General features: G+C 38.9%; 1 long non-coding RNA gene and 1 other non-coding gene across 2 annotated transcripts in view; one reads left to right on the top strand and one right to left on the bottom strand.

Annotated features, from left to right (window-relative positions):
• The window catches only part of LOC123522096, a 166,793-nt gene that overhangs the window by 107,948 nt on the left and 45,462 nt on the right, over positions 1-13,383 (top strand). Inside the window, exon 2 of the long non-coding RNA XR_006680398.1 lies at positions 2,895-3,047. This is a non-coding gene — a long non-coding RNA (uncharacterized LOC123522096). The remainder of the gene's footprint in view (positions 1-2,894; positions 3,048-13,383) is intronic.
• Positions 2,892-3,055, bottom strand: LOC115870773. Its single transcript, XR_004046904.1, has one exon. It is a non-coding gene; the product is annotated as a U1 spliceosomal RNA (small nuclear RNA).

The following is a 13,383-nucleotide window of genomic DNA, read 5'->3' as shown; positions in this document are numbered from 1 at the left end:
AAACCGCGATAGAGTGAGGCCGCGGAAGTCGAAGCGCGAAGTGGCGAGGGTTCACTGTATAGGGTTTTTTTTCTTTTTCTAACTTTCACAAGAAATCTTCTGGTCCTTGAGACTTTGTCATGGTCTACATTTGATCATGGTTTATTGAATTCATATGATGATAGTTTGTGTTTCTATATATTTTTTTACCTTTACCGACTGCCATAGAGTCGATTCCAGTTCATCGTGACCCATTTATGTCAGAGAGTTTCAAGTGGCTTTTTTTAAAATTCCAGAGGTAGATTATTAGGCCTTTGCTCTGAGGTACTTTTGAGTAGACTCAGTTGGAAGCCACCAGCTGGATAACAACAGCCAAGTGTGTTAACCCGTTGCACCACCCAGGGACTCTTGCTTCCATATTCAGAATTGGAGTTCTATCTAACATTTTGAGGAGTTTTTTGTTTTGTTTTGGAGCAAAACCGTTTCCTATGTGATATTCCAGCCCCTTGGTGGAAGCAGGGATATCCCTTGATGTCATAGGCAGGACCCTTGGACGTAGGCCATGGGTGAGGGGTGCTCTCATGCTCTCTGCCTCACCTTAATAAAAAAGTACTGCCATTGAGTCAGTTCAGACTGATAGTGATTTTGTAGGACAGAATAAGACTGTCACTATGGGGTTCTGAGACTGTAATTCTTTACCTGAGTAGAAAGTCTCTTTACCCGCCAAGCCGCTGGTGGTTTGGAACTGCTAGCCTTGTGGTTAACAGCCCAACATGGAACTATACCACCTACTATTCCACCAGGGTTCCCACCTTGTTTCTGTATTGGCTTTGGGCAAACATTTTCTGCTTGGTATTGGTAGCAGGTATCTTAACTGAGTATTATTAGAGGATCTAAAGCCCAAGATCTTTTTTTCCTCTGGCTCCACTGTCATATGTTTGCCTTTTTTCCCCTCCACCTTCTCCCAATCACAAGGGTCTTTTGCCATTGACTTGAGGCCATAACGTTTGTTGTCTTTTGCTCAGCAGCTTTTGTGGGAGGGAAGAAGACTCTGAGGAGGCAGGCAATGCTTTATGCCTATTCCTGATAGCAGCTGATCACTTCCAATAGACCATATTCCTAATGCAATATGCTAGTCTTTCTGAGAACCAGGAGGAGCTCCTGCAGTAAGGGTTGCAAGTGTATTAGAGCTTAATTTCTGAGCATCCTGCTTACAGAAGGCTATGGAAGACAGTGAAAACCAAAAATTCATTTGCAGAGGATTAAGCCTCCATTGAATCTCTTTTGACCTTTAGCTCCGAATGAGAATAGTGTTGCCTTCAGGCCAAGGGCATTGGAAAGTAGATTGCCACCACCCAACTTCAGATCCAGCGAAGGTCAATCTTTCCCTGAAGGGCTTGCCTGGATGTGTCCTTGATGAACAGTACTGGGGATTGCATAGTCACGAGTCATACCACATCAGTGGAGCACGGATTGCATTGGTTGGAAGTTCCTGGACCAATCTTGCAGGCTCTTTGTTGAACATGCAGTAACATGTCCCAGTCATGGCCCTGTTCCCACTTTTATAGTGTCCCACCTGTAACTGTGATGTATTGCTCTGCCACCATTTATGAATATGTGACAATTTTCTGTGTGTTGTGTGCTTTATTTAAGTGGCTCTGTGCTATGAATCTTTGGATGCCATTATGACCTTGTGCTAATGCCCTCTCTTATCCTGGTGATGTGTCTTTGTCCCTTTTAAGACTTGATTAGTATTTCCCCTTAAGTTATATCTGAGATTTGGGGTCTCTTTTATATCTTGAAACTCAAGTCATATCAAAATACCCGTGTTTTGTTAAATGTGTAGCTGGTGGCCACAGCTTCCTCCTGTGCTCTGCTATAGTAGAGACTGAATCTCTTCTCTCCATTACCTGAGAATTGCTAGTTCCTCCGTGTAGTTTGGTTATTCCATTTTTTCTTTCCTTAGCTCTCTAATGGATTCACAATAAGTTAACATTTTGTAGCTCATCCGTTTGTTTGTTTTCCGTTAGGTGGATGTCAGTCTGCAGTTTTTGTCGACTTAAACACATTGAAAAAAAAATCCTTGTTTTTTTGGTGCCTTTGAGGTGGTTGTGACTCATAGTGACCTCATGTATAATGGAAAGAAACACTCCCTGGCCCATGACTACTGCTTCCTTGATTGTGGGCCCAAGTAAAATGAAAACCTTGATAACTTTAGTATGTTCTCCATTTATTGTGATACTGTCTAGTTCGGATTTTAATTTTCTTTACATTGAGTTGTAATCTATCCTTAAGGCTGTAGGCTTTGATCTTCATCAGTAAATGCTTCATGCCCTCATTGCTTTCAGGAAACAAGATTGTGTCATTTGCATATTGTAGATCGTAAAAGTTTTCCTTGGATCCTGATGCCATATTCTTCATATAGTCTAGCTTCTCGAATTGCTCAGCATACAGATTGAATAAGTATGGTGGTTTCATTTCGTTAGGATTCTTAAAATGTCTTTTTTGTCTCCGTGTTTCTTAAAGTAGTATATGTTCTATTTATTCATTCTTTATTTTGATGTTGGTGTTTTACTTTATTTTTAATTATTTTTTGAGTTTCATCTCAACTGTGAGCTTGTCTACCTCTGAAGTTCTTTTACATACTCTCTGTATAGTTTTTAAAAACTTCATTTGGCTTGTTTTGAAATAGTAGACTATAAACTTTCATCTGTTAAGGGCATGCCTTTTCTCCCCGCCATCATCTGCAGGAGTACTATTCTGCTGCTTACTAAATAGTATATTTATAAAACTATAAAACTTCTAAAAACTACATGGGATTCAACCACAGCCTTTTTGTTGATCACTTTCATGAACTGTTAGGCGGAAGTAGGGAACTGGAATCATTCTTTTTTTTTTTTTTTTTTCTTTTTCAGGGGAGAGCATGAACGCAGTCCCTCACTACCACAAATTATGCAGTTGAGTTTCCCACATTTGGGGAAATCGCAGGAGTCAGCACATCCAGAGTGCAATGGATAAGCCTCACCCTAGGAAAACAACCTTCGTGATCATGGCATCTCCCCTTTCAGGTAAGTACTACTGGAATCATTCTTTTTGTCTCTAGTGATCCTTCTTACATTTCCACGAACAGTTCAGAATTTATGGCTTCGTACTTTGAGATGGTCTTTCTGTTCCTCACTTTTACTGGGGCTTTCTCCATCTCTCTTCTTGTTTCTGTTGCCCCTGTCTTGCTCAGTTAGAACCCTGTTTCCTAAAATTTAACTTTAATTTTGATAATTCCAGCTCTCTCAGAACTTACCACACACCTTGCTTTGCACACCCCTCCCACCCCCGTTCCCTGCTTCCATAGTTGGTGTTTGCTAACAAAGTTCCCAATGCAAGCAGACAGTCTCATAACTTGTTAGTTGCCCTCTATTGACTCCAACTCTCTCTCTCTTTTTTAATTGGGGGGTCTTACAGCTATTTTTACAATCCATACATATATGCATCGTGTCAAGCACATCTGTACCTATGTTGCTGTTATCATGTTCAAAACATTTTCTGTCTACTTGAGCCCTTGGTATCAGCTCCTTATTTCTTTTCCTCCCCCTCCCCACCCAACCTCCCCCATGAACCCTAATTTTTTTTTTTCACATCTTACACCAACCGCTTCACCCACTTTTCTGTTATCTGTCCCCTTGGGAGGGAGCCTGATGTCAATCATTGCGAATCATTCCCCCTTACCCGCCCCCTCCCTTACCCTCCTAGTTTCCCTGTTGGTCCTGAGGGGTTTATCTGCATTCCCTGTGTTGTGGGGTCTTATCTGTACCAGTGTACATGTTCTGATCTAGATTTGTAAGGTAGAATTGGGGTCATAATAGTGGGGGTGAGGGGGTGGGCAGGAAAGGAAGCATTAAAGAACTAGAGGAAAAGTTGTGTGTTTCGTTGGTGCTATATTGCACCCTGATTGGCTCATCTCTTCCTTAGGGCCCTTCTGACAGGGGATGCCCAATTGACTACTGATGGGCTTTGGGTCTCTTCTCTGCCCTTCGCCTCATTCACATGGATAGGATTTTTGTTTTGTGTCTTTGATGCCTGATACCTGACCCCATCAACATCTCATGATCACACAGACTGGTGTGCTTCTTCCATGTGGGCTTTGTTGTTTCTCAGCTAAAAGGCTGCTTGTTTGTCTTCAAGCCTTTAAGACCCCAGACGCTATATGATTTGATAGCCAGGCACGATCAGCTTTCTTCAGCACATTTGCTTATGCACCTATTTTGTTTTCAGCAATCGTGTCAGGGGAGGTGAGCATCACAGAATGCCAGGTTATTAGAACAAAGTGTTCTTGCATTGAGGGAGTACTTGAGTGGAGGCCCAATGTCTGTCTGCTGCTGTAATACTTTATAAATTAATATATGTACATAGATCTAGTCTCCTATCATTATATATCAATGTATTTACATGTATACATGCCTGTATTTAGACCTCTATAAATGTCTCTTTTGCCTCCCAGTTCTTTCCTTTATTTCCTTTTACTTTTCTCTTGTCCCACTATCATGTTCGGCCTTCCTTCCGGTTTTTGTAATTCCTCTCGGCTACATTGTCCTTGCTCAAGTCCCCCTAAGCATCCTATGCCCTCCTATCAATTTTAGATCACTTGTTCTTGTCCCTGGGTTTGTTGGCAACCCCTTTCCCGTGTTTCTGCTCCCCTTCCCCCCCTCCAACCAGCAGTCCCATTGTTCACTCCTCCAGGTTGTTCAACCTGCCTATCTTGTCCAGATAGACATGCAGAGACAATAATATACACAAAAACAAAGCAAAGTGAGACATAACAAAATAGAAGATAACTAAAACAAAAAAAACTAAAAATAATTAAAATAAAAAACCCAAAAGCAAAAAAAGAAAAGACCTCAAATAGTTCCAGGTCTGTCCATTGACCTTTATGTGAGTTCAACTTTTGATTACCTCATGTGTTGCTAGTTATTTGTGCATCCCTTGTTCGTTAGGTGATCTTGGCATCCTTGTGTCATCACAAGCATTTGCTGAGACTATTCTTGTAGCTTTGACTTGTCCCATGTACTTACAGTTTGGGTTTGTGAAGATATCATAGATTCTTGTGTCAATCTTATTTGTGGATCTCATGGGTTTGGGCTTTGTTATGATAGTCATTCTGTTTTTGTGGTGTAAAAAGGTCCACTGGAGATTCAAAAGGTAAACTACTGCCACAGTTTTTCCAGAATCCTTATTCTCACCCTTGGATGGTGCTTTGGCTGAATTTGAAATCCTTTGTTGTTAGTGATTTTTCCTTGGTACATTGTGGAGATAAGTCCATTGCTTCCTGCATCTGTTCTTTCTGCTAAAAAATCTGAAATCAGTCTAATTTCTTCATATTTTTCTTATATCTTTGAAAATGTCAAATGTAAAGAGAAAATTGTTTAAAAAACACCCTAGAGAATAATTTATAATTTTATCTATGACTCCAGGATTTGCCTCCGTATAGAATCATTTTCATTTATAATTCTTGGTATGACATGTGTTCTTTGAAACTGATGATGTATTGTTCCATACCAGAAAATGCTATACATAGTCATTCTGAATATTAAAGATTGTTGGATTTATTTAATGATTACATTTTTTATATTTCGGATTTTTAGTGTTATTCGCTTTCTTTAGTCATACCTGCTGGCTTTTGAAGTTCAACTTAAAGTGCATATTATTTGTTCACATTTCATTTTAGACCCATTCATTCTCTCTAATGACTTTGTATTTGCCTCCTCATTGGCCTTAATGACTAAAAGATACCTGTGAAACCTTATGGATATGCTGCTTGTTTGGGGGGTGGGGGGAAGGATAGCTCTTTGATCACAAGCATCTGTTAAAGACAAAAGGGATGCACTGTAGGTCAGACCCATTAAATATATTGAGTCTGTGTCCCTTTTTTGTCCTCATCCACTGTCTATTGCATTTATACATGAAATATGGAAATATTTTTGTGGGTATGAGATTTTACAGACAAAATAATAAAAAATCCCAAATGGATTTTGTTTTAATGAGTCAAGAAAATAATTCATTCAGCAAATGAAACCTGGAGGCCTATTTTAGATTATAATTAATTACCTAATCAGCTTTCTCTATTAAGACTCTCTTCTGGTATTATTTTGAGGTCTGGAGTCAGAGCTAGTTTCCAAATATTCTGTATATAGTTCCGTTCGAATCAGAACAACAGAATCATGCATCTCCTTTAGTACATTTTAGCTTCACTCTTCCATTTGGGGTTTGTTACATGTCAGCTAGTACTTCCAAATTTTTAGATTTGTTTAAAGAAACAATTTTTTCTCCCCCCAAAAGAAAATGTACAATATAAGTTTTTCTTAAATAGTTGATTGATTTTTAATTGTGAGAGGACTATATAAAACAAAACTTTTTTCCATATCAACATTTATTACATGTAAAATTCATTGATTATGCTCATTATGTTGTACAACTCTCACTGCCCTATTCTACATTATCCTTCCACCATTAACAGAAATTCAGTGTTCCCTAAGCAAAGACTTCTCCATCTCCCTCCCTTTAGCCTCTGGTAACCACTCATTAACATTAGTGTTATATATTTGCTTATTTTATATAAGTGGCATAATGTCCTTTTGTGACCAACTGATGATTTCACTCAGTATAATGTTTTTGAGTTTCATGTATCAGAGCTTCATTCCTTTTTGTTGGTTGTTAAGTGCCATCGAGTCAGTTTTGACGCGTTTCAATCCTATGTACAACTGAAAGAAACACTACCCAGTCCTGTGACAGCCACACAAATTTCATGTTTGAGTATTTCTGTTCATACTGGATTAATAGGCCATAGTTTATAGGTAGTACTTTTTTTTAAAAAAGCACTTATCTGTTAATGGACATTTAAGTTTTCACATGTTGACTATTATGAACAGTCAGTGAGCACTGGTGTATGTGGGGGGAGGCCAGATGCTTACAGACATCCCTGAAGGCAATTGCTGCCAGACTACTGTCTAGCCCCACCACCCACTTGGGTGGTCCTGCTCTCTGCTGCTGGGGACAATAGACTATTTCTCCCTGAGGCTTGCGACCATTAGCTTGGTTCCTGTAGGTGGAGTTCACACCCTACCGATAATGGTCTCTATCAGTTGAGCCAGGGAACAGGTCGAACTGGCTCTGTGACATCCAAAGTTAGGTTGCCATCCTGTATCTAGGATCCGCCTATCTTGCCGCATGTATACCCCCTATCGCTCCTCTTCCTATTGCATGGATACCCCTAGAACACTCCCTTCCACTACTGTATTACCTATAGCACAACCCCTTCCTATGACATATGTCTTCTCCTGTAATTAGGGGGCTTGCATGTCCCCAGAGAATATAAAAGCCTTGGTTAGAATTAAAGATTCTCTCTCTCTCTCTCTCTCTCTCTCTCTCTCTCTCTCTCTCTCTCCACATGTACCACCAACCCTGGCTGAGGTGAGCATGCTTACCATGTAATGTGTCTGACTCCATTTATTTCTATATTTCTCTTCTATCTCTCATGTTCTCTATAACTTTACTATAATCTTTACTTATTATCGCTGTACAATTGCGCCTACCAGACCCATAATGATGTGCTAGGGGCTCGCTTCTCCTGGCAGGTGTTGTCTCTGAACTGCTGCTTTTCATTTCTTTGGGCTATATACCTATGAGTGGAATTGCTGGGTCCTATGGAAACAGCTGCAAAAATCTAATTGGACCTTGGAATGTATGAAGTATGAATATAGGAGAATTGAAAGTCATCAAAAAAGAAATAGAATGCAGAAAGATTGATGTCCCAGGCATTAGTGAGCTGAAATGAATTGGTATTGGCTATTTTGAATCAGAAAAGCATATGGAAAAAAAAAAAGAGAAAGAAAAGCATATGGTTTACTATGCCGGGAATGATGCAATTAAGAGGAATGGTGTTGCCTTCATCTTCAAAAAGGACATTTCAATATCTATCTTTAAGTGCAATGCTATCTGTGATAGAATTATATCTATCCGCCTTCAAGGAAATCCAATGTATACAACTATTGTTCAAATTTGTGCACCAATCAAAACTAAGAAATTGAAAGAGTTACACCAGTGTCTTCACTTGGAAATTGATCAAACATAAAGTCAGGATGCGTTGAATTATCGGTGATTTGGAATATAAAAAGTTGGAAGCAAAGACAGTAGTTGGGAAATACAAACAGTGATAGTTTGCTGAAGCTGGAGATTACATGATAGTAGGATTTTCATTGCTTAATATGCACGTGAAAGTTGGACATTGAATGAGGAAGACTGAAGAGGAATCTTCTCCGGCAAGCCGGAGAAGAATATTGAAAGTACCTTGGGCTGCCAAAAGATCAAACAGATCTGTCTTGGGGGAAGTAGAACCAGAGTGTTTCTTACAGGCAAGGACAGCTTGACTTCATCTCTGTATCTGAGCCATGTCATTAGGGAGAGACTAGTCCCTGGAGAAGGACATCATGCGTCATAAAATGGAGGGGCAGCCAAAAAAAAAAGGAAGGTGCCTATCGAGATGGACTGACACAGTGGGCTCAAGCACAACAATCGTGAGGGTGGTGCAGTGGTTCATTCTGTTGTGCATACGCTTGCTATCCGTTGGATCTGACTCATTGGCACCTAACAACAACTAAATCGTAGTCCTTTGGGGGATAGTGGGTTACACAATGGGATAAGTATTGAAATGCCACAAGGTTGGCAGTTGAAAAATCACCAGCTGCTCCATGGGAGAAACATGAGCCTTTCCACTCCCATAGAAACCCCTTTCTAGCAGGGATGCTATGAGTCAGAATTGACTTGATGGCACTGCATTTTATTTTTTATGTTTAACTTTTTGAGCAACTGCAAAATTCTATTCCATAATAGGTGCAGCACGTTGTATTTCCTCTATCAATTGTATTGGTTTCTGATTGCTCTACCTCATTGCCAACACCTGCTATTATTTGTTTTCTCACTGCTATACTTATGAAGGTCAAGTGGTCTTATGGTGGTTTTGATTTGCTTCTCCTTGAAGATGCTGAAAGGAACACTGGTGGCACAGTGGGTTAAGTGTCGAACTGATCACTCAAAGATTGATAATGTGAACTTACCAGTCATTCCTCATGAGAAAGATGGGACAGTTGGCATCTGTAAAGAGTTACAGCCTTGGAAACCCTAGGGAGTAGTTTGAGTACCCCTGGGGTCTCGAGTAAGAATTGACTCAACAGCAGTAGGTAATGATATCAATCATCTTTTAGTTTTCTTGTTGGCCACTTCTTTTATCTTCTTTGTTGAAATGTATACTGAAGTACTTTGCCCATAATTGGATTGTGTTGTTTTTATTTTTGTTGTTATCTTACAGGAGTTATTTTTATGTTCTGGATTTTATGGTTCCCTTTTTTCTTAACTATGGGATATCTTTTTCCTTTGTTGACAGTCTTTCGATGCTCAATTTTAAAATTTGATGTAGTTCAGTTTATATATTTTGTCTTGAGTTTGCTGGTGCACTTGGTATCATAGTCAGCATATAATTTTAAACTTCTCCAGTTTCATTTTTATTAATTGATTTATATTTTATGATACTTCTCTACTATTGAAAAATACACATACAAATTCATTATCCTCATCCTAACTTTATATCATGCTATCTGAATCCATTTATGTAATATCTTTCCCCTCATAAAAAGTAGGTGAATACTCTTTCTTCCATTCATTCTTTAATTATTTTATTTAGTATAAGAGTCATTAAATGGATGATAAGGTACAGGCGTGTAGGCTTTCTGACCCTAAGACCCATCTGTGAATCACTGCAAAACACAGCATTGTACAGGGTAAAAAGGGACTGGGCAAGTGTGATTAGATGTCGTGAAATAGATGATACCAGTTAAGCCTGGTAAAGGTCGTGGGGAAAGTACGGGGTGTGTTTGAAATTACGGCTAGTTCTAGTGGAGCAGGCTATATGTAGGTCAGTATACTGGGAAAAGTACCAGAACACATGTGGAACATGTTGAGAGCCGGTAAGAAGTTAATACTGTAAGCATTTTACTTGTTATGCCTGTATCATACGATGCTAAGTCAAAAGTATTGCTCTTTGTGTTCAAATTCACACACACTCATGTTTTTCTAAATAAAAGGTGTTTAATTATGTCTCTGGCATCAGTGGATATCTTCAGACAAGTTCTCTACATAATGCACATGTATTAGGTCCATTCCAAACAAACAAATACAAAAAGTCCTATCGAAATAGTGGCTTCTGAAGGGCTCTGCTGGCTAGTTAAATTCAAGATACAGGTCATCTCAGAAGGTTATGGTAACTGTTTGGAAGAATTTGATGGACTTTCTTGAAGGACGAGGATACTCATGGGAGTATATTAGGAAGCTTGTTTGTTTTGTTTTTTTGTTTTTCATTGAAAATTGCACTGGTGAGAAAAAGGCCAGGAAAGCTGCACCAAGGAATTTTTTTCCCATCTTGACAATGCACCTGATCATTCTTTACGGACAGCAAGGACTATCCTACAAGGCTTTGTTGGAAAACCTTAACCCATCTTGCCCCTACACTTAATAATCTATAACTTATCAAGGGTTCGTGAGGGAGGGTAGTGGGGGGAGGGAGGGGAAAGAAATGGGGAGCTGATATCAAGGGCTCAAGTAGAAAGAGAATACTTTGAAAATGATGATGGCGGCATATCTGCAAATGTGCTTGACACACTGGAGGAATGTGTCAAACTCAAAGAACATCGAAAGGGAACATGATCTGAAGGCCTCAAATATCCCTAAACTGCTGTATTTGATGTTGTGTACATCAAAGAATGCAGATCTCCATGGAAGGGCTAACTCCCACCATAAAACACCAAAACCATTGCTATAGAGTTGATTCTGACTCATAGCGACATTATGGGGGGTTTCCAAGACTGTAAAGCTTGATGGAAGCAGGCAGCCTCGTTATTTCCCTATGGAGCAACTGGTGGGTTTAATCCATGGCACCACCAGGTGTAAACATACCTTTAGAAGTGTATAGACTTAGATGGAGGATATATTGAGCAGTGGTAGCATCACATATTATTTTTGTTGAATAAAGGTTTTTATGATTTTATAGAAATATTTGTTACTTACCCTTGGTATGCCCAATAAGAACTATTTTTTACCCCAAATAAACAAAGCAAGAATCGTGTTTTAGGTACAATACAATGACATGTATGCTTATGGGCTGAATTTTTGTTATTTTGTGTATATAGGGCATTTAACTCATTTACACTGAAAACTATATATTTTTTGACTATGTGCCAGGAATTTTTACTATAAACACAAAATAGTTAGAATGGGCTAAAATATTCATTGTTTTTCAGTTTTTATTATTATTTTAAATAGTTTTATTGGGGGCTCTTACATCTCTTATCACAATCCATACATTCCTCCAGCGTGTCAAGCACATTTACACATATGCCGTCATCGTCGTTTTCAAAGCATTCTCTTTCTACTTGAGCCCTTGATATCAGCTCCCCATTTCTTTCCCCTCCCTCCCCCACCTACCCTCCCTCACAAACCCTTGATAAGTTATAGATTATTTTTTCCATATCTTCCATCGTCTTCCATCATCCCGCCACTTTTCCATTATTCATCCCCCTGGGAGGGTAAAACCACACTTTTACATTTTCTTGACTCACACAAAGGTAAACTCAAAATACCCTGTCTGAAGGTAGACCCTGAAATGAAATGAATCTTTTAAGAAATCACTTAAATTGTCTTAGGAATAGTAATAACGTATAGAATTAAGAAGGAAGAGTGCAAACTTTAGGATCAGTCATGTCTGCTTCCATGGGCCTGGGCTTTATAATCATAAAAAACATAAAGATGACTTTCCCATACTCTTTGGTGTTATGGTAAGATGACAAGGTTGTTAGGCTATGAGTCTAGCCAAAGGGTGAACTGCTTGTAAGCCTTTATCTGAAAAGGTCAGTTAGCACAAAGCATATCATAGCCACGGGGCAGCAATTGGGAAAATTAGCCTCCTATGTGAATGCAAACCTGTTTGGAAATTTTATTTGTGAACAGAAGTTTTGAAAAGTGTGCAGGACTCTGGCTCCATATTCTAAAAATCTAAGTTAACTTCTACTTCCTTCTGAGATGAAGTAATAGAGGTAACATATACCCCCCCTTCAGTTGAAACTATATGAAAGAATGGTTTCCAAGACATGGGCATCATATAATAAGGGGTGGGGGGTAACCCTTGAGAGATGATGAATAACAAGATGAGCCCATGATTATCCTAGCTGACTGACTTGAATGAGTTACTAGACCCTGATGCAGGGTGAAGAATGTACATGGAGCACAGCAGAATCATTGAGCTTTGATAAGCCTGAGTCCATGGAGACCACTGCAGCTAGAATTGGCAGGAGAATACCAGAGTAGAGGGACCAGCACTAAAAGCGAATTCTAGATCTTCATAGGATATTTCTTACAAAGATTTATGTGCAGGTACGTGGGGATACTCATCCATGAGGATGAGAAGGAACAGTACCTGGCATTCATACAGGGTGGGAAACGAACGTTTGAGCAGAGTTCTGAGAAGAATCTTTCTTCAGCAGTGGATAATAATTAGCCCTAGATGAAATATTGCTCCAGTCCTGCCTAAAAGAAATTAAAAGCAAGACTTGAAAGTAAAAAAAACCAAAACTGTTTCCAAGTAAATTGAGTATCCCAGAACAAAATTTAATGAAATTTATAGGAATATAAACACATCCAGCATCCAAGAAGGTAAAATTCAAAGATTACTAGGAAGAGCAACCCATCGTGTGGACTGAGAATAGTCAATCACCAGGAGCTGACCCAGAGCTGAGATGAAAACTACACTGTTTAAGATGACAAATAACACTTGATGGGAGTAATAGATGATTAGATTACTGAACTTGAAGTGAAAGCATTAAAAGCTATCCAAAATGAAGCATACTGAAAAACATGTGAAAATCAAATACACAGATTAACTTCCAATAGCCTCGTGCCCTATAATTAGAGTTCCTAAAGGGGAGGTAGGAGGTGCCCCTGGTGGCACAGTGAGTAGAGTATTGGGCTGCTAACTACAAGGGACATGAATAAAAACACAATAAAGTACATCATAAGAAATTGCAATGTACTAAAACCAATAACAAAATTTCAAAAGCAACCAGAGAGTAAAAAAGAAAAGTTGCATACGTTTAATGGACAAAAATAGAATGACAACAGATTTCTTTTTCTTTTTTTTTTTTTTAAACTTTCACTAATGATATTTATTGCCTATGCAAGAAGTCCAAGATAATGTATACACAAGCAATTCAATCTAAAAGAGCATTTAGCAATTTGCTACATATAATCTATTCAATGTACATAAATCGATGATATACTAATAGCAGTTACCAATTAGAAAATGTAATTTTA

The sequence above is a fragment of the Echinops telfairi genome, unplaced genomic scaffold (assembly GCF_000313985.2).
Source record: "Echinops telfairi isolate 266 unplaced genomic scaffold, ASM31398v2 ScPeMD7_2291;HRSCAF=2852, whole genome shotgun sequence".
Lineage (NCBI taxonomy): Eukaryota > Metazoa > Chordata > Mammalia > Afrosoricida > Tenrecidae > Echinops > Echinops telfairi.
The sequence above is the reverse complement of the archived record's forward strand: the minus strand, read 5'-3'. Positions and strand labels throughout refer to the sequence as shown.